General features: G+C 36.0%; 1 protein-coding gene across 2 annotated transcripts in view; it reads right to left on the reverse strand.

Moving 5' to 3' along the window:
- The window catches only part of LOC135071100 (pancreatic triacylglycerol lipase-like), a 40,510-nt gene that overhangs the window by 10,106 nt on the left and 8,720 nt on the right, over positions 1–21,684 (reverse strand). For both annotated transcript variants that reach the window (XM_063964862.1, XM_063964861.1), the window contains exon 2: positions 12,023–12,071. The gene's annotated coding sequence lies outside the window, so the exon portion shown is untranslated. The remainder of the gene's footprint in view (positions 1–12,022; positions 12,072–21,684) is intronic.

The raw sequence follows: 21,684 nt of genomic DNA on the forward strand, positions 1-21,684 counted from the left end.
GGTATTCAGGGAGAAGAATATTGGTAGAGCGAGAAGTATAAAATCAAATTCTCTTCGTTACCAAGCGGGAAAAAGACGCCTGAAAGGTATTAAACTTTTCTAAGACCGGAATTGCTTTCAGGGCATATGGAAAATCTTGACTGGTGTGTTACAAACACCTGGATAGCATTATGTTATATTATAATGCTTATCGTAATGTTAATTCAATTATCGTTCATTATTTCACTTTTCATAATAGCATTAATAAAGTAAAATTAGTCATATCTTTCATTACAGCACAGAATATTATTTATATTTTCTCAAATTGTCAGAAACAGTAAATTGGATTATTGTCGACAACAAGGAGCCACGTAAGCAATTAAAGTCGTACTTAACATTTTCTTGCCGTTAATTAAGTTGATTGATAATGTTGTACTGAATTACTAAACAATAAGGCATATTATGCTATATCGTAATAATGAAAAGCGTAACTTCAGATAGGAAGGAAATACCTGAAAATTGCACAAAATTAGAGTTACATAACAAAGTTGCTTCTAATGGTAGATACATTATAGTTAAACGTTTTGGCACAAATTACTGGAAGGTCGATTAGAATTGCCGTTTTCATGCTTAATTTACTTTAATACTTAATCAATCTTCATAAATCTAACTTGGTATTTACGAGAAGTACATATGACGATACTTTCAGGTAGGTACTTAGAGTATTGAAAAATGTTTATTGATGTAAAGTAAATAAAAACAAAATATAACATTTATAAAAATAACGAAGCAGTTTTTCATGTACGAGTATCATTTAATGCTACTGACGGAATGAATTGTAAACAGTGTCCGGTACCCAATAGTCAATTGGAATTAAGCAAAAGAAATCAGTTTCGATCATCGTTCCTTTGTTTATATTAGACATAGTCACGAGTTGAGTTACAATTAAAATCTGATAGTTAATAAAGCAATAATCATAACAAATTAACTATTCATAGCGTCGATAAGTAAATCTATGACATAATTTGATGAACGCTTTCACTAATCAATAAGATACAGAGTGGAACGATTGAGAGATAAATGGCGGAAGATGGAGACATCATAAGAAGGTGATAAAAAATGTTTGTTCGGGACAAAAACGAGTGGCTTCCCTGGTCGCACGGAAGTGGACCGCGGTGATGCAACGCTGATATAACTGCACTAATGCCACAGTGACATTAAGACGAGTGCTCGCGTAGAACAGGACCAGGTTAGTCTCACGCACCATTGGCTATGGCAAGTAGGGTTATGGCGTAAAACGAGCTACGTAGAAAGCAACGTTATTCTTGCCTTCTTTTTAAGCAAGCATTTTTAAATACTTATGTTGGTGTTATAATAGCTGAATCCGTAGTTTGTAATGCGTCGGTCGAAACTTTAAAATATTTTACATAGATTTTAGTCTAGATTTAATAATGCGAAAGTGTCTGTCACTTTATCTTTACGTTTACCATTGAAAAGATTTCAATAAAATTTTGCAGGGATATAGATTGCAGCCTGGAAATTATCTATGAGTATTATTAATTTATAAGCCAGGGAAGGACTTAATACGTTCACAAATTAGATGTATTAAGGATGCTTTTGGTTCTAAAACCTAGCCAAAGTCTCGCGAAACAGTTCAAGTATGACATAACAAATATAACAATGTTCCAATTTGTGAGTCGATTAAAATCTAGAGATTCCAAGTCTTATACGGTCAATACAATGTAACGAGTTACATTGTTTGTAAAAATATACTTAACAAGAGTGTTCTCAGCCGTTTTCCAATGGATAATGTATAATAAATACAGCCAGGTACTTTCTGAATAATCAATCATTAGCGTGCGACTGCCGAGTGATTGTTGAGGTTTATGACAAAACACTATTAAGCGAGAGTTATGCCATAACCACCATGATACCATACCCATGGTGGTCTGTGTGTAAATATTATGTAATTAGGTAGGTATATTTTAAAAACTTGGCTTGACACGCTACCGCGTGTCTAGATTCTATGGTCTAACTAAGATACTGACTATGGAATTATTATGGAAGCAATAAACCTTATTGAGTATTGACTCTTTATTTACAACAACTTGTTACTTATTTATAAACAGTATTTTAAGGTCGACAGCAAATCAACCTACCACAAAATGTCGAATTTCTCCATTTAGTTTTGAATTTTAATACATTCCATAGTAATAAAGCTCAAAATCAATCTATGTAGACAAAAGTAGTTAGGTTGTTTGCCATAATATAGCGTTTTACCAATTATATCTGTTAAGTCAGATAATAACACCATATTTTTAATGGTCAAACTCGTGTAGTTTCAATCATAGGGATTGAAAAAGGAAGGTTGAAGGTGGTTTATAATGACTGATCTCGAATGATCCTAAAAGTGATGACTAACTAGGATTATTATTACATTCTGTAGCTATACTATAGTAGAGTTTGGTTGGAATTGAGGTTCGGGTTCATCTTTGGGCTTCGGCATGAAAGGAGAGAAAAGAGAACAGACTTTATCCTCATAAAAACAGGAGCGCATTTTGAAACATTTAATTTGTTAAATATATGCGAGCCACGTTTTGTTAATTACATAAGGGCAAATAAGGAAGGAACAAAATAATTAAAAACATGTCTCACGTCTCATTAAATTGTTTCCCTTAGTATCGTGGACCTTAATATTGACCTTCGTTTGTTTTATTTGTTTTGTTTATACTTACTTAATACCTATACATTTCTCGTATATGCCTTACTAAAATAATACAGATTCTACTGTTAATTAATAGTAAAAAATAATACTGGTTTGTAAATAATTAGCAATAAGTACGCGAAAATTCGGTAATGCGTGAGTAAGGATGTTGCGCCTTTTTATGTCTGTCAAATAAATAAGTAAAAAAAAGTTTATAAGTAGTTTACAAGTTACAACAAACTGTACCTATTGCAAGTAATGTAACAACATTAATTGAAAAAATTTTTGTTGATATTTTTCACCGCATTCAGTTTTTATATTCCGTTGGCCAAAATTAAAATCAGGAGTGTAGTAGGTAGTATAAAGAAGTTTTTTTTCCAACCGATGTCACATAGAATTGACCAAATATTACGCATTTGGAGGCACATAAGTAAGGTATATCAAATGCGTTATATAATAATCGCTTGTTTGTTTTCATTAACTCATCCAAACCGCTGCCATAATCATTGCCATTCACTTAAAAACACAATTTAAAGTGAGTCAACGATCGCTGGAAGTGTCATAAAAATAAATCAGGTCATAATGTTTTAAGGGCGTCGCACACTTATCAACCCGGAAAGGGCTCGTAACCGTAATAACTCGAGGCGGTCAGTATTCTTTGTGTGGAACTTCATACTGCAACGCACGCTTAGGCTGGATTGCACCATCTTATTTTAACTTTAACAGATGTCGAAAATCTGTCAAACTCCATACAAAAAACATCGTTATCGTTAAAGTAACAGTCAAAGTTAGTTGCACACAGCCTTAGTCTTATCCGCACCGTAACCTAAACGCCTCGCGATTGACAGCGCGTGATAGGCGATGACAGCTCGCGAAAGGCGATACGGTGTTGATCCCTTTCCGAGTTGATAAGTCTGCTATGGCCTTTATTCGTTTTTATGTAAGTTTGTTTTATGTCCGATTGTTTTTATTTATACGGCGTTGCGTCAGGTCAGCGATCGAGGTAATGGGGCCGCCAGTCGGCCGCAACGTACGTCGATTAAGGTTCACGAACGAAGAAACTATCTCTACAGAGCATATTAATATTAACTAATATTACATTACTCATGTAGATATTATTATAATAATAAGTACAAAATAATAGCCGCCGCTAGCCCGAAACTAAACAAAGCTTGTACTATAGGTACTACAACAACGGATATAAACATTCATAAATACTTTTTAAAAGGATAATATTATTGTACTTGGTTGTATGTATGTGGATAATTTTTTACAATAACAGTCTGATTGTTTTTTTCCTACATTGGTAGAATGAATGTTTAATTTGGTTTCATTCTGATCCCACATTATTCAATAAGTACCTACTTTATAAATTACGCAATTTTAAGCCATAGTTTTCTAATAAAACTAATAGTCTTAATTGATTTTTTGTGTATTTTTATTTCGAAACAAGACGCTTCTAGTAAATCATAATATTGACTGTCTATTCGTAATATCAACGTTGGAAATTTTGGCATGATTACTAATAATAATAATAATAATAATGACGTTTATTTCAAACATACTAATGCGAGCACGTCTGCACTTATGTATATAGATGGGAAGTTCACATTGTGAATCAGCCATGCGTGTTGTGACATTAAGTTTGTAGAATAATATCACATCAATAGGTTTGTTTGTGGAATATTTATCTTCAATTATTTTTATGCAACTGTAGACTGATTGCTCTTATCTACATTTATGATTTATTTAATTATTTACTAAAGACGCAAAACAGATTACAATTAAGTAAGATTTTACAAATTGTATAGCACGTAAACTTATGGGCTAAATTGTAACCTTATATTGCTTTTCTTTTATTCACAACAATAATACATTAGTGAAAAAACATTTTTTCTCAAATAACAAAAACATTTTAACTACTATTTATGTTAATAATGCGTTTTATTTATTTAGATTATTTATTTTACCGTTTTATTGAGTTTCCTGTATTTGACCATTTCTAAACAACTGAATACTAAATTAAAAAATAATAGGTTTTAAAAGAACTCTATAGTACGTATAAATGAACACACAAATATAACAAGTAGTGTTACGTCCGTATTTACAAACATTACTATGAGGTCTCACAGTGCGCGTGGACGCACAGGGTCACACACGAACCAATCACAGAGCTCTATTCAACGCTGTGCGTTCGATTTGCTGCTTCACTTAAGCAAGCATCGTTTGTGAATACGGGCATAAGTAGTGTTAGTAATTTTCAATCGCGTGTTGTAAGCAGCTACCATATTGCGTGTACTTCTGTTTACTAGATCGTTTACCGTTCTTCCCTGTATTATATGATCGGTAAAGCATACGCACTATGATGATAGCAGAGTGTTCTAGAACGAAGTGATTGTTCCTTCATTCCAAAACGAACATTTGGAAATAACCTTGAGGTAGGTACATAACTCCGAGTGATGAAACACCGTTGGGTGCAAAAATGAAATTGCCGGCGTCATTCAAACAAAAGTACGTGCATAATAAAATTGTTTTCATTGCAAAACTTCAGTTGGTTTAGTTACCAAAATTCGGTATAAGATTAGTACCTATTTTCAATTGCATATATTTTGTTATATATTTTTATTAAACTTCCAATAATAAGAGAAAAAATATGGTAATAAACATTCTATGAGTGTATGGAAATCCTTGGCCTTTGTCCAGCAGTATACATTTTTCGGCTGAAACGAACCAACAAACGAAACATTATATGAACATATTTTTACTGTGAAAATCAAGTATTCCAAATGAGTTTAAGACATGAAATAAGATAAAATAAAATATAAATCGTTATTCTCACGAAACGTTGACCCTCCGATTGGGTCGTAATATTCGTAACGGTTATTGAATTACACCATTACGTGCACTACGAAACCGCGGCCTTCCAAATAAATCATTCGTGATTGTTGCATTGACATTGCGCGCGCGCAGCTCCGTACAAGAGACATCAACGCGCTAGCGCTCGCGTGCGCTAAGCGTATAGTTCGCGCTATTAGAGGCAAATTGGCAATTTTGTAAACAAATAATGTCCAGCAGTGGACGTCATTTGGCTGAAACAACAACAACAATGCTGAATAACATTGACACCAAATTATCTGCAAAGTGATACTTTGAGGTCTATCTTATTTAAAAGATAGCCATAATGACATACATTTTATGATCGAATTTCTGAGTGATTTAATTTCCGTTAAAACTAAGTTTAGTCCATAAAATAAGTATGGTAATATACGTAGTTATATTATATTCTTTAAATTTCTTCTTTTTATCTTGGAAGTAACTATCTGTAATGATTAGTGGATCAACCTCATATTCCGTGAACTGTAGCTGCTACGGTGCGCACGCGTCACTTTTCGCATCGTTTGCTTTATCGGGTAATTTTCTAGTTCTAGAAGTTTGACATGTAAATTATAGAACATACAATGTTTCTTTTTCATCGTGTGTCAGTAACGAGTATTTGATTATCTTAATTTTCTAGTTTTTAGCATAGATAATGCTTTTACAAACATTTTTTTTCACTCGTAGCACGCACGGTTCAATGTTTAAGAAATTATTGTTTTTAATGGTTATTCTATTAATATTCAAATAGTAATAAGACTTTACAATTATGTTACTTTATAATCAAATTCATTTTATCTTCACGATAATAAGAACGTAAATAAGGCGAATTAAACGTATTCAAATTATCACTTTCACACTTAATTTTGCTATCAAAACCAAATAATAAGAGCTAATGTAATATTGTGCCTTACATTATACTTTGTTATGCATAGGTAAACATTGATGGCACGGTAATACTATCATACAGTATTGTAACTTCATATAAACGGACGAAACGCGAGCTTTCCTTCGAAATTCAAATCTCGGTATGCGCTCGACATGCAAAAGTCGGGGGTGTCACGAATGTGCCACAGTAATAAACGGACGATGTGTTGTTTTATAAACAGTAAGCGCTCTTTTTTTTAATAAAAATTATTACAAGTACCTATTTATACAGGGTGTTAGGTAAATGGGTTTATAAGCCGACACTAGGCCATGTTAACATTAAATGGTATGGTGAAGTCAGTGATATCATCATTTTATTTTTTTTAATTTTCATACAAAATAAAATTTATAAAATCAGATTTGTATGAAAATTCAAATTATTAAAATTATATTATCAATTTTCTGACTTCACCATACCATTTATAATTATACACATGTTAACATGGGCTAATGTCGGCATAAAAACCTATTTACCTAACACCCTGTATAATAATCAAGCATTTTGTTCGCCTCATTTTACGGTCGCAAATTTATAAGATTTGTTACTAAATCTTAACACAAATATTTTTTTTTTATTAAATCCTAAACAACATGCATGTTTATCCTATTTCAATCACAAAATATGTATTTTGTTTGTCAAAATACAATCACAAAAAACATTTACAAAACTAGATAGAAATTCTAAGTAGGCAGATGTAATGAAAATAGGGTCTGCAGGTGAGCAGCCCTATCGCATGTTGTCATACCGTGGACGTTCCGCGCGGCTGTTGACATTTATTTTAAAAATATGGTCGAGTTGGAATACTGTATAGATAGTATTACCGTGTTGATGGCTACAATGGAAAACAACCCAGAAATAACATAATTTCTATCTTGGGCATCGAGGGGCAATGTGGTCAGCATTGAAAAGAGATTGTCTTCGGAGGTCTAATAATATGTTGGTATTTTATCACAATCGGTATATCGGTTCTATTGAAAATATTTTAAAGTTCACAGGTTTCTAAATGGCTATTGTTAGACGGTGTTTTTGTCGATTATTCTTGTCAAATAAATAACAATTAGCTAGGTACGTAAAATCACTGGCAATTAAATTAAACAACAAATACTATATCAAAATTAGTATGTACTCTAGTTCACAGCGTTAAAGCACATAAAAGTCACTGAAAGCTGAATGGATATCCAATTCTGGTAGCCCAATGGTTAAAGCAGTCGCCGGGCAAGTGAAAGGATGTGAGTTTGTACTCGTAGCTTTGCATCCCAAATTATTATGAAAGTAGATTGTTTCAAGTGAAAAATCGTGTATTACTCGTAAATGAATTACAATTAAATTACCGTTATACAATCAGCGGACCAGCTACATTTCAAATAAAAGGTATAACTTACTTTTTATTTTATCACTGTAAACTGTATAATTAAGGAAAAATCGTAAATGAAATGATTATTAGATACAGGTATTCTTCTGTGTCAAAATTATCTCTTGAAATCATCAGATATGGAACATGGAAAAGTTGTGATCATTACAAGTCTTGACTTGAATGGATTAGCATTTAATCTCACTCATGATCGTAATATTTTACAGTAAATATGTGTGACATGGTGCACGATATGTGCATAAAAGACATGTATGGTACAGTGCAAGCGCAGCTTTCCCTTGCACCTGTCAACGCGGTCACTGTCGCGAATATAGCACACTCGACCGGTCGCTGGGCCGATACTGTGAGCTGGTAAGAGCTTGTCGCTGTACTTACAGTAGTGCAACTACAAAAATGCATAAATGATTACCGTTCTTTTAAAAATGTTTACGGCTACTTTTCTTGTGCGGTAAACAAGTTCGGTTGATGGTAATATCTCGTTCTCTATGATATGTTTTGTTTTAAAAACTAAGTTATGTATTCTGGTAATTATTAGTGGTATATTTATATTGTAGGTATATTTATATAACATTTAATTTCAAGGTGTTTAAAGTACAAGTAGCTATATTATGTAAGTTGTCAATACTTCGCGGCCTTCACCTTTCGTCTCAGTGTAATTAAACATTGTCATTGTATTGATGAGGTAAGGACAAACAATTATATCATCAAGCACGAGTAAGGCCCTGATGCCGGCGTGGTTTTCGTGCCGGCGTGGTTGAAAAATTGAAAGTTCGTGTATTATTGGCCTTATGGGCTGTTGCAGACTTGCCCCAAATAGAGCATTGGGCTCACAACGCTCTAGAATTAAAATTTATAACCCAGCAGGATTCCAGTATTTTTTTGCCAAGACTTCATAACTATAGGTCAGCTTTCGGCACCTTATGTCAATTGTATAGTGACACTCTATCTTTAACATTGGTTGGCCACTTTTTTATACTCCTACTCGTAAGTGCATACAAACGAGCTCATATTTGGACTAACATTACTATTGCGATGTTTTTCGAACTGGGAGACGATGCTCTTGTTTTCGCGATGAGTGACCTGAATCAACAACTTGAGTAAGCTTAAGTTTGACCTAAGTGCTCGCAAAGAATTATAATGATGACGACAGCATGACAAGCTAAATATTGCTGCATCTTACGTAGCTGTAATAGCTGCTATTTTGCAACAAAACTGTGTAGTCTTTTAAGTTGTCGACTGTACCTACTAATCTAGCAAAAGTGTGTTTTTAGTATAAACCAATATGCAGACAGAAATAGCCAACTTTTATTTACCTTGTAAATTGCAGCCAAATATGTGGATCAACGCTCTAAAGTTAGACGTTTAACTCTTGGATAGAATTAATTTACATTGATTTACCTACTTATCTGAACTAAGAGAACGTTTGACGAAAAGTAAGTGAGTAGATACCTTAGGAAAAGCTTTTATTACCCTATGTTGTGTTGATGAATTGATGTGCAATACTTGTGAACTAAGTACATGAACGGAAATGTATGTAACACAGAATTTCATTTGCAACACGCGTAGGTGTTTCTAATATTTTAACAATAGAATTTTCACGAGTAAACCTTGAATTGCTACGGTATTGACAAATTACAAATAACTTTGTCGTTATGGAATATTAGTAATAAGTAGTCGTCGGAGTGAATAGAGAGGGATCTGTGTCAAGACTCTCAACTACAAGTACTCGGGCCAAACATTTACATAACTCGTACTTGGTCATAAACAATATGAATTGTGGCAAATTATACGAACTTTTAAGGGCTCTTATAAAAGAAGTTCTGTATGACTTCAGGGTTTTGTCAAAAGTTTCGAACAAGGATTTTGTATTTTCGTCTCTTTTCCATAAACTTATCTCTTATTTTAGTCTCTTTTGTGAGGTGCAAAGTTTTGCACCTCGTTTGTACTGTGCAATTTCAAACCAATTTCGGTATGAATGTGCTTCGTAAACAGTTTCAAGACGATTAAAAATAGAAAAGTCACTTTGTATTGTAAACACAGTTTGCTATTTACACTCGTAAGGCATAATAAAATAAGACCAATGCTCAATTTCAATCTATCGAACTAGATATATTAGGTAGTTAATATAAACGACAGTCGTAGAACTGCTTTCTAGTCGAAGGCGCAGGCGCAACGGACGTGTTATTTCATCTGTTAGAATTGCAATTCAAATTTTGTACTGGTAATTGTAGAGGCAGTATTTTATTGTATTTAATTTATACCACGCACAAGTACTTTTTTTGATGAAATTCCAATATCCATGTTGGCTTTCTCCGCACGATTTGGTAATAAACCTGTGAACTATAATTATCTAGCTAACTCAACCGGTGAATTAGAATTATAATTAACTTCTCGGGATGATTAGATAATACTTGTAAACTATAGCGTAAGTGATTTTATTAAGTAACTATCACAAGAGAGCGTTTCGTCGGATCAAACGATAAAATTAATTTTAATTGTACTATTGAATTATTACCATCTTTTGCTGCTCTAATACAAACAACTGATATCTAAGTCTACGTAATGATGCCTTGAGAAAATACCTACAGCCAATAGAAAACACATGTTGATTCAAAGCGCTTGCCGCTCAAAGGAAAATGTTAGACATCAAGTAAATGGCTTTAGTGACTTTAGTGCATGCATTTGAGAGTGTCACTTTCTTGCACCTATGTCGTTTGACGAACTGTAAAATCGAAGAGGCAATAAATTACCCGTAGAAAGTGAGGGTTCCCACGCTTTATCAGATGCCTCTCGGGTGAAATTTGGGTCGGGTGAGCCAGGGGCACGCATGAGACCTGTTGGTAATGGGGTCACAGGAGAAAGCTCCTTGTTTCTCAGTAAGATACGAGTACAATAGGCGACAATAGCACATCATTGTCGGTATCAGATCGGACTGGCCGACAGAGATCTGAGGAACGCGGGTTCGGACTCCGTCGTCCGCTGGACCAGTATGAACCACGAGGGGTTAATGGGACTATTAATACTTTGTACCTACTATTTCTTCATGTTGGATGATTCCAACAACATTCCAGCATAATCCAGTAGTATGAGCATTATAATTAATATACTATGTTTATATTTACGAGTATTTGCACTATTAGAGCCAGCCAAAGCATATATCATAGCGTTGTCGCAATTTTTGATTGCCCGATAAAACGTAAATGGCCGTAATTAATGTTTCCAACGTAATGCAAGCAGTTTAACAGCTACATTTAATACTTTCTAAAGTGGATTAGATAATAGATGTGTATATTTAATCCGATAGCCATCGCCATGTGCTCTGGACTGGACTAAGCTCACGCTATGATCAGATTACCGACCAAGAGTTACGGGATTGTTGAATAATAAGTATAATAACACCAAGTAATATCAGTAGCAGGCAGCTTAGGCACAACGGTAATGTCTTCGTTCCGTACAAATTAATTGTATTAAAGGTGTAGATATCGGTAGTCTCGTAGTAACTAGCTAGAGAAATGTTGTTAATAAAAAGCTCTTTTATGCAACACAGAACACACAGCAGCCAACTTGTGATATTCCCAATTACACTCAGTGTGTTAAAGGAAGTATTTTTATGATTTCTGGGTAGATACGAGTATAAGCAACTGGAAACATAAATAAAAAAAAAAAACTTAGTAGTCTGCGATACCACAGGTGATAAACAGTAATTGTGAGTACCACAAGTAGGTATGTGCGATGATGTTTTGTACAACACCGTTACCACTGTCCGTCTTCCTTCATCCAGGTATTTTACCGCAGCTAGTCTTTACTACACATGACACAGGATGACGATAAATACAGCTAGTTAGCGGTCCTTCCTATGCTTTGGTCATGGCAAAATGGCCAGTTATTATAAACGTCATGTGGTAATGAAATGTCAAAGTTAATACGAAATGCCACTAGACAAATTGCACGTAATGACTAGAATTGTCCGCGGGTTTGCTGCAAGTAGTTATTATGAACATGCATCGATCGGTTCTATAGGTTCTCTTCCGTGTTAACGGTTCCTACTTCGGAACGTAGGGTTAGTTATGTAACAGGTGTGTGTTATGTTATTCCAATTAACTTAAAAAGGTTTGAATTAGTAGTGGTGTACCACCATTTACGATGAAAATAGGAGCGTACTTACATTTCACGCGTTGTTATGCCGCTGATCTGGTGAAATATTTCTTTCTTATCTGTAAAGAAAGATATAAAATATTAATTGAGTAAAATTTTCAATAATCCCATCGATGATATCCCATAGGTCAGAATAACATCATCTGTGGGATCAATCTGCCACTAGCGGAACTCTACCATATTTTTTCAAGAGCAACCCCACTTGGATCAAATCAATTAAAATTGATTAGCAATGTTACTACTTTCTTTTGCAACGGAGCTTAGCTGCCCGTTCATAATTGTATTACAATTTAATCAAAAATATGTTACGTATTATCAATATCAATTTATAAGAAGACCAAGGATGGAAACGTTAATGATTTCCGAGTCTCTACATACATTTTAATTATATAAATCACTTGCGACGTCAGGTTTCGGGTGCCGATAAAAAGTCGCCCGGTACCTATCGGTGAAAGTTGTGTTATAAATATAATAATGTATGTGTAACTTAAGCAGTGAAATTGTTATGTCACAACTGCATAATTTAATTAAGATCATCGCAGCAAGTGCAATATGCGTTCGATTACTCGTATATTGATATCACATCGGCTTTGTAAATACGATCCAGTAAATGATGGTTACATCGATTAAACAACATTGTTATTGTTCCAAATGGCTCACGAAAGTTAAAATTGTGTTTGTAAAAGTATTTTTTAAAACAAAACAAAATACTAAGGCAAGGTACTAAAGAAAAAGCAGCTCTACTACCTACTTGTATGCGTAAAGGTCATTTACTTTTTATAATACGGTCCGTTTAAAATTAATTTTCTGTTAACAGAAATTTTCAACGCCCTCTTTTGCGTAATAGACGCCAATATAATTTAGTTACGTAATCTCTTCGCTTCATTTCTTTTCTGTTAAATGTATTTCATTATAATTGAATGTCAATACAAATGTATGGTGATCTGGGTACTTATAATTCAATAAACGATCCTCGTGGGAGGTCTAGATTCTTATCTAACTAAATCATGGTGTTTAAGTACATTTTAAGTGTTTCTATTGAACAATGTGAAACTTATAAAAGGCTCTATAGAGTGTATAATAAGAACATGTCTCTTTTTTACAACGACAATAAGTAGTAACATAATGTTACTACAATTGGAAAAAAATATGTGTGCCTAATTGGCCTGAAATGCTACCAACATAGTAGTATTTCTTTATGAACGTATCTTACGTTTGCTTTTGTCCCACGACATGGTATTCGCAAAATTAATATTTAAATCTTAATTAGCACTTTAGTTTGATCCACTTGCATAGAACATGCCAGTATTTTCCGGAGCTGAGAATGAGTCCACGTTGTACGGATACCGTTGCAAGACACAAAAAGGTGGAATTTTAAAAAGCAATCCGAACGCGCTCATTGATTAGGCAATGATGGAAACTGTGTCGCGAGTCTGAACCAGCGGAGTGCAACGCGGAAAACAAACTTCAACGTCCTTGGAAAAAAAAGAAAAACATGAAGAAAAAAAAAACGCTGCATGCAAAGACAGTCATCTTGTGATCTACCCCAAAAATAAAATGCCAAATGTGACAGTTTTTATGTCGAAAGATGGTCGAAAAGCTATTTTTTTGATGGAGTTTCAACGGATTCGATTTATGATTCTATCAAAAAGTGCCACTGATATCTAGAGTGCTTTAACAGTAGCTTAAAAAAAGTCATGAAAAAATAAACGCAGCACGTAAAGACATCTCGTGATCTGATTTTACAGATTACGTAATAAAATGACAAGTCACAAGATGATAATCCTAATGAGAAGACATGGTTTGAAAATAACGACTCACAAAAATAACAAAAACACAATTATGCACATACATGAGAGTTAGAATTTAACATTATTTAGTTTGTGTCAGCATGTGTAGTAACTTATTTGAGTTTTTTTTAATTAGTAACCAGTAGTTTTGGAGCCTATTCAATACACACAAACAGTTAAATTTTTCCTCTTTGTAATATACGATAACTGTCAGTGTAGTGTGTAATATCATGATATTTTACAATGTGGTTTTCTTCTCCTTTAAGCCATCAGCATAGAAAGCAAGTGCAAGACCGAGGTCAAGTACCTCATTTCTCGAAGAAACATAATATTCTAATACAAAAAGTGATGATCTGTAATAAAACCAAAACCGGGCTTTATTAAAAGTCCTAGTTTTCGTGTGCTCTCGATATTTTATGAGGCTCTAATTGAATTCAGTCATGTAATTTTTTTAATTGCTGAAAACCTTAATTATAACTAGAATCGGTTAGTTAGATCATTTGTTAGTAAAACTGTAGTGGTTGATTTAAATAACAAACAGTGCATCAAGCTGCAGTCCAGTGGGTCAGCCGCAGCGAAAGTATTTGTTTTCTCTAGAGACGAGGTCTGGTTCGGACCGTATTTAATTTCTTTTTCCAGCAGCTTGATGAAAGTAGAAAATCGATTGCTTTCAGGTTGAAGGTGTCGAGTGTTTTATAACAAACATACAACATTTCGACAGCGAAAAATATGTGAGAATTAATAAGAAATTGATCAGGATTAAAATTCAAATTTTTAATCACATGTAGGCCCAAATATAGCTTACCCTATCACCACTTCGGAACAACATTTCGGTTGGTGCTAAGAAGTACTTTGACCACTTACATTAATAAATAAACTTTAAAAACAACTTTCCTACACAGCTAAAGAACAGTGTGCCTACCATGAGTTTACGTAAGGTGAGCTCGCTAGCGAATACGTCAAAAGATTCTATGAAGATTTTATTTCTTGAAAGTAGCCTCTAGGGGCGCTGCACAATATGTCATACATTTAAATGTCATTTTTTTACGCAGTCGCTAGCGAGCACACCTAACGTAAACTCATGGTAGGCACAGTTAATATTTTATTATACTCGTAAGTACTACTATATGACTCAGATATTTTATTTTCATATTCAAATTGCGATTTGCAATAAAGTACTAAGTATTTCTTAATGCTCCAATTTTAGTAACTTGAAGAATTTATGTATTAATTAAGCATTTTTGTTAACTTGTAAATTGCACTTGTATACTAAATTGTGTCGTATTAATTGAACTACAAATAAACCGCCTTTTGCCTGCTTTATTCGCTCTAGTATTCTCATGCTAGTTTTTTAATTGCATTAGGTATGCTACATTACTGCTAAGTTAGTTAACGATTCATACGCTATCACTCATCCATCAAGCAACCATTGGTTGATGTAGATATGGACTATATATTACAAGCTTTTATTAAGTAAAGCATAAATGTGTTGTTAATATTGACGTGGTTTTGTAATATTGATTGTTATTGAAAATATTTCATGTCTATAATGTATTATTTTAAACGAAATGTAAAAAGTTTGTTGGGGTAGTTTGCAAAAAAATCTGAAAAAAAATGCCCATGACTTTATTTAATAGGGCTACGAAGTTTTAAGTTGATAATGAAGAGAATTGGTCGTACATGCAGGTATGATTGGAAACATGAGTGGGCATGAAGTGCATTACGTAATGCGTCAGATAATGTCACACAACAATAAATAGGTCAAAGGACTATGCTTGAAATGTAAGAATAACGCCCGTATTCACAAACATTACTATGAGGTCTCACAGTGCGCGTGGACGCACAGGGTGACACACGAATCAATCACAGAACTCTATTCAACGCTGTGCGTTCGATTTTCTGCTTTAATTAAGCAAGCATCGTTTGTGAATACGGGCGTAAGAACCGTACCTATTATAAGTAGATAGCACCTTTACAGTAACGGCGCCGGCGCCAAACACTCATTATCAAGATCTGACGAAACAGCTGTTCAAAAAACGAACACTTTATTCAACAATGCGTCAAATGCATTAGACATTACTTTGGCAACATTGCAATCCATCTTCGTAATGGATTGTTGCAAATAGACCAACAAAGGGAAGCCTTGCATGAAGATGGGTTACAGTTGCATTTTCGTTTATGAAAAATGTCTTTTGCAACGTGCGGAAACTAAATCCTTTGTTTGGCTACATTGTGAGACACTATACTTTGGGAGCATCGAACTAGAACTCAGTAACGTAACTGCTATAGTGTTATGTCACGATGTGTACCTACTCGGATTGAGGTCGGTAATGCGCCGGTCATTAGGCCGCAATTTTCGAGGTCTCCATTATATTAAATTGTTTAAGTTGTTGATGAATTGTCAAATAAGTGTTTTTGTTGATCCATTTTTACTAAAGAAATTTATTGATATAAATAACAAGTTTACCTATATTTATTGAGGTCGTATTTAACTGTTACGTACCTATGTGCATGCAAACATTAGAAGTTACCAAAATAAACTTATTTAATTAATATGAAGTTTTTTTTTTTTTTTATGTGATAGGAGGCAAACGAGCAGACGGATCACCTGATGGTAAGTGATTACCGTCGCCCATAGACACCCGCAGACCCAGGGGCGTTACAGGTGCGTTGCCGGCCTTTAAGGTAAAGATACGCTCTCCTCTTGAAAGCTTGCAGGTCGTATCCGTCCGGAAACATCGCAGACGACAGTCCATTCCACAGTTTGGTTGTACGGGGCAGGAAGTTTCTAGAGAAACGTACTGTTGTGGACTGCCAACCATCTAAGTGATGGGGGTGGAAGTGCTGTCGGGTAGATCGGTGGCGAAAAGTGGCGGCAGGAATAAGTCCGGATAATTCTTCGGAGCACTCCCCGTGATACATGCGATAGAAGATGCACAGTGAGGATACATCTCTACGCAGCGCCAAGGGGTCAAGCCGATCCGAAATGTCCTGGCAGTCAACGATTCGAGCTGCTCTCCGTTCAATGCGGTCCAGAGGGAGAAGCTGGTACTGGGGCGCACCTGCCCAAAGATGAGAACAGTATTCTATATGAGGCCGAACCTGCGCCTTGTAAAGTTGCAGAGGATGGGCTGGAGTGAAATACCGTCTCGATCTATTGAGCACACCAAGCTTCTTCGAGGCTAATTTAGCCTTACCCTCTAAATGACCACGGAACTGGACTTCGCTCGATATGTCGACACCAAGGATTCCGATATTGGCTGAGGCAGTTAGGGGAGTGCTCTCGAAACAGCGGGATACGACAAACGGCAACTTTTTGGCGGTGAACGCGCAAACTTGTGTCTTTGTAGGGTTAAATTGGACCAAATTGCGTCGACCCCAGTCTGAGACCTCCTTCAAGGAGGTTTCAATTTCGGACACAAGTTTGTTACGGCTCTCAATGACGTTCTCCCGAGAGATATTTGCGCGGCCGGTATAAGCGGCATCAACCGTGCTGTCGTCCGCATAGCAATGAATGCCGCTAATTTGCAGCATATCATTGATATGCAGAAGGAAGAGCGTAGGCGATAGCACACAGCCTTGGGGGACACCAGCATTCACAGACATAGAGTCTGAGCATTTGCTGTCGACAACGACCTTGATGCTTCTGTCTGCTAAAAAGCTGGCGACCCATCCGCATAATTTCTCGGGAAGCCCATAGGAAGGGAGCTTCGAAAGAAGCGCTTTGTGCCAAACCCGATCGAAGGCCTTCGCCATGTCCAAACTGACCGCCAATGCTTCCCCCCTAGTCTCGATCGCCTGTGCCCAACAATGTGTCAAGTAGACCAGAAGATCACCAGCCGAGCGACTTCCACGGAAACCGTACTGTCAGTCACTTAGCAACTGGTGGGCCTCTAGGTACCGAAGGAGCTGGCCGTTGATAATGGATTCCATTATCTTCGAGAACAAGGAGGTGATTGCTATCGGCCTATAGTTGGACGGATTTGAGCGGTCACCTTTTTTAGGGATCGGGTGCACCATAGCTGTCCTCCATGAGGTCGGGACTATGCCAGAGAGGTAGGAGAGCCGAAAAAGGCGCGTTAAAACCGGTGCTAACTCTGGAGCGCACGTCCTCAGCACGATAGGAGGGATTCCATCGGGCCCACTCGACTTATGGATATCCAGGGAAAATAGATCCAGGCGTACTGAGCTTTGGTGGAACCGGATATCCGGCATACAGCTCTCACACCTTGGTATAATCGGTGGCTCATGTCCCCCGTCATCCAGTGTCGAGTTGGACGCAAAGAGTTTGCCCAGAAGATCGGCTTTCTCCTTTGCATCGTGGGCCAACGAACCGTTTCCCATGTGCAGGGGTGGAAATGATGGCGTGCAGAAATTTCCTTGGATAGCTTTGGCAAGAGACCAGAACGCACGAGTTCCAGAAGGAAGACGCTCTAGCTTCCCACCAATTCTACCAATGTGCTCCGACTTCGCCCTTGCAATGACTCTTTTGAAAGACCTAGAGGCAAAGTTAAACTCCTTTTTTAATGCGCTGGTGTTTTTATCCCGTAGCCTCGCTGCATTTGCCCAGGCTTGGTAGGATTCCTGCTTCCGGCGTAAAACCTTTTTGCAGGATTGACCAAACCAAGGCTGAGATTTGCCACCAATGGGAACAACAGAAGACGGTATGAAAAGTTCCATACCCTGCAGCACCACATCAGCAACAAGATCAGCAACGACGCTGGGATCATCCTGCGTGAAGCAAACCTGCCTCCAGGGGTAAGATGGAGGAGGTAAGGGGATTTGACTGAGGGGCAAGTTCAAATAATATTGCTTTTAGAAGGAATTTATCCAATAGCAGGTAAATTGTTGCAGATTTTTACACAGATATGTACACACGCTTATGTAAAACGTAACCCAATGCCCTAATTCTATCTAATTCCTAGAATCTAGATAAATTGGAGTTACTGTTATTGGAAATACTTAGGCTTGGTTCCACCATCTTATTTTGACTTTAACAAACGTCAAAATTCTGTCAAACTCCATTAAAAAAGTGCCGGTTATTGTTAAGGTTACAGTCAGTTAGTGCAACTCATCTTACTCAGCCTTAGTAGGATTTGGGACTTTACCAACACCAGAATCATAAAACGTTAGATAAAATACTGAAATAAAATAAGTTATCTAAACGGAACTGCGATACTCAATGTGTCGTAACTCTTTATTTATAAACAAATTATAGTAACTCCAAAGAGCAATAGTACGATGAATAAAATCTAATGTCTCATTGTTTTCATTGTGCGGTTTCGTTAGCTATACAGTTACTGCAAATTTTATATAGGCTATTAAATATCTGTTTAATAGAAGGCCGTATCAGTTACCTATCTTTAAAGTGCGAGAAACTTTTATCATGTGTATTAATGATCAAGGTCACTATCTAAGAATTTTGAAGGGATTCTATTAATTATTCATTTGAGTTTAGCAAACATGTGCTCAAGTTGTTAACTAGTGGGTTATTAAAGTCCGGTTCAAGCATTTATTTGGTTAAGAGATTATCCTGCTTGCTTTAAACGAAATTATTTAGGCAAACATATGAGGCGAACAGGCGAGTGGCCTTTGCAAATTTTAATGTAAGAGTCAATTTTTCGAGTTAAATGGTTTATTGTTATTGAACTATTTGTACGAATATAACACGATGTGTTAAAGGTTGAAGTAAATTAAGGTTGATGGAATTAAGGTTGGTGGAGTGAATATTTTTGTATCCAAAAAAGGCGGGGAAAATGACAGGCGCCATGACAGAGACCATACTCTTCTCTTCTTATTTTGTTTTTTTTTTCTTCTTTATGACTCTCGCGGATTGCGTTTCTTCCGCTCTTTCTTATTTTGTTTATGGCCAGAAGAGATAATATTCTCTTTAATCTGTGGAAGAGACGTCAATGCCCGATGCAGCGACACTCTACAAAACGTATGATGTAGGTAAATTCCTTCTCTTTGTTATCAGCCAATGACGTGCTCCATTAGTTAGCATATGATATGACTCGAACCCAGGAAAACGAGTAACGTGAGGTTATATAAAATGCAGAGCGGTCACTACCGCCGACTGATTGTGCGTACGTTTTTTGTTTACATTTGCCTTAGTTGCCGACTGCGGCTCGACATTGTGTGGAAATCGAGCATACGTCATAAAATTAAGTACAGTGTACAGAACACAAATCTATAGTTTTTTTGTAATAAAATCGCACTTGTCACAACTGCTTAAAATGCTCAAGAGGTTATTTTGACGAGCAGTCTTCCGAACAAACCACGCTACCAAAATTTTACAATGTTATAAAAATAATCTTCTCAAGAGACGTTGATTTGTATCAGTGATCTCTCACATAGTGGGAAGGTCATTTACTTTGCAATTTTAGCTAGTTTATTTATATCACTAACGTCATAGACAACCAATGTCAATGTTAGTTGCTCTTGCCCCATTTCTATTGGTGCAGACTATACTCATCTGCACACTGACGTGGTTGTTTGCCTTTTGCATAATTTATGTCTGTCTATATCTAAAAGTTGTAGCCTTTAAATAAGTACATATTGTAACATTAAATGAACGAAAACACTGTGGTTCTTTTACGAGTAACTATTACAACTACTTAATGTAATTATTTTACAATAATAACATAGCTTACATAGGTAAGTTACTAAACTACGTAAAAGTGTTACACAGGTGTCCAGTTTTCTTTCAAAACACAATTAACTTAATAATCTTTAGCTGAAGTTATGACTAGAAAATTTCTAACTTGTTTTAAATCTACATATTTCTCTGTAATACCTGAAAGTAGTTTTATGGCGCAATCAAGATTTATGACAAGTTGTAACGCTTATTTAATTTTCTTGCTGTATTACAGGGTTTAGGCTTGTAAGAGTTCTTAATAGAACTTTATTGAATGATAATAAAAATTGTACCAATCAATTTTTACTTAGTGTTCATTACTATCTTAACATGTAGAAATCGCACGGGAGAAACGTAATACAGTAGGTTACTTACATATTATGGTAAAAAGCAGTTTTACTTTTTCAGTCAACTTTCAGAGACGTGTAATAAAGTTTAATTCTTCCGTTGGCGCTACATTCGATTAATTACTCACAATGGTGAAATAAACGAAATCCAGTGATGGGTCGATTTTATGCTGTAATAGCAGTAAGCCCAGGGACGTAATATTCTGCAATGCTTGTGCAACGGTATACATTTGCCCGTTGGTGGCTGTAGTGCCGTATCAAATGATAAGCTGCTTGTGCAATTGCGGTGAACTTTTGACTCGTCGCCTCTTCCTAGGTGACACGGTGTCACCAGTGATACAGTAATTGACCACCTGTGTGACAGGTCTGCGATTGTTAGTCATACCACGCGGAAAGTATCGAATGCACTGAGGTTTGTTTTCATGCCTCTTAAAACTTCGATCATGCATGACAATGACGTGAATGACGTGAATTCTCTCTCAACAATGTATTAACACAAAATGAATGCTTGTCATCACAATGGTAACGATGATGGCCATGATTTATAAGCAGTTTTAAATCAATCTTCTAAATACAAAACGGCCATAAGTTGCTAACTGAAATTAGATTTAAAGTATGGCTATTTATTAGCCAGTATTATAGAGTTATTAGCGAGCTACAAGTTTGGATTGTGATTGTTGTGAGTTTGTCACCTTCTTAGAGTTATGATCAATTTTACAAGTTGCATGTTTACGGCAACGTCAGCTACTAGGCTAGACAAGTGATCAGTGCACTTGTTTTAACAGGTTACTTGTAGGCATAAATACAGTAGCTGGTGAGAGCTTGTTCTGCTGCTGCGAATAGTCTTCATAATGCTATTCGGACAATACATCAATCAGCCATTGTACTTGCGTATTTG

This window comes from Ostrinia nubilalis, chromosome 4 (genome assembly GCF_963855985.1).
Source record: "Ostrinia nubilalis chromosome 4, ilOstNubi1.1, whole genome shotgun sequence".
In the NCBI taxonomy this organism is placed as follows: Eukaryota; Metazoa; Arthropoda; class Insecta; order Lepidoptera; family Crambidae; genus Ostrinia; species Ostrinia nubilalis.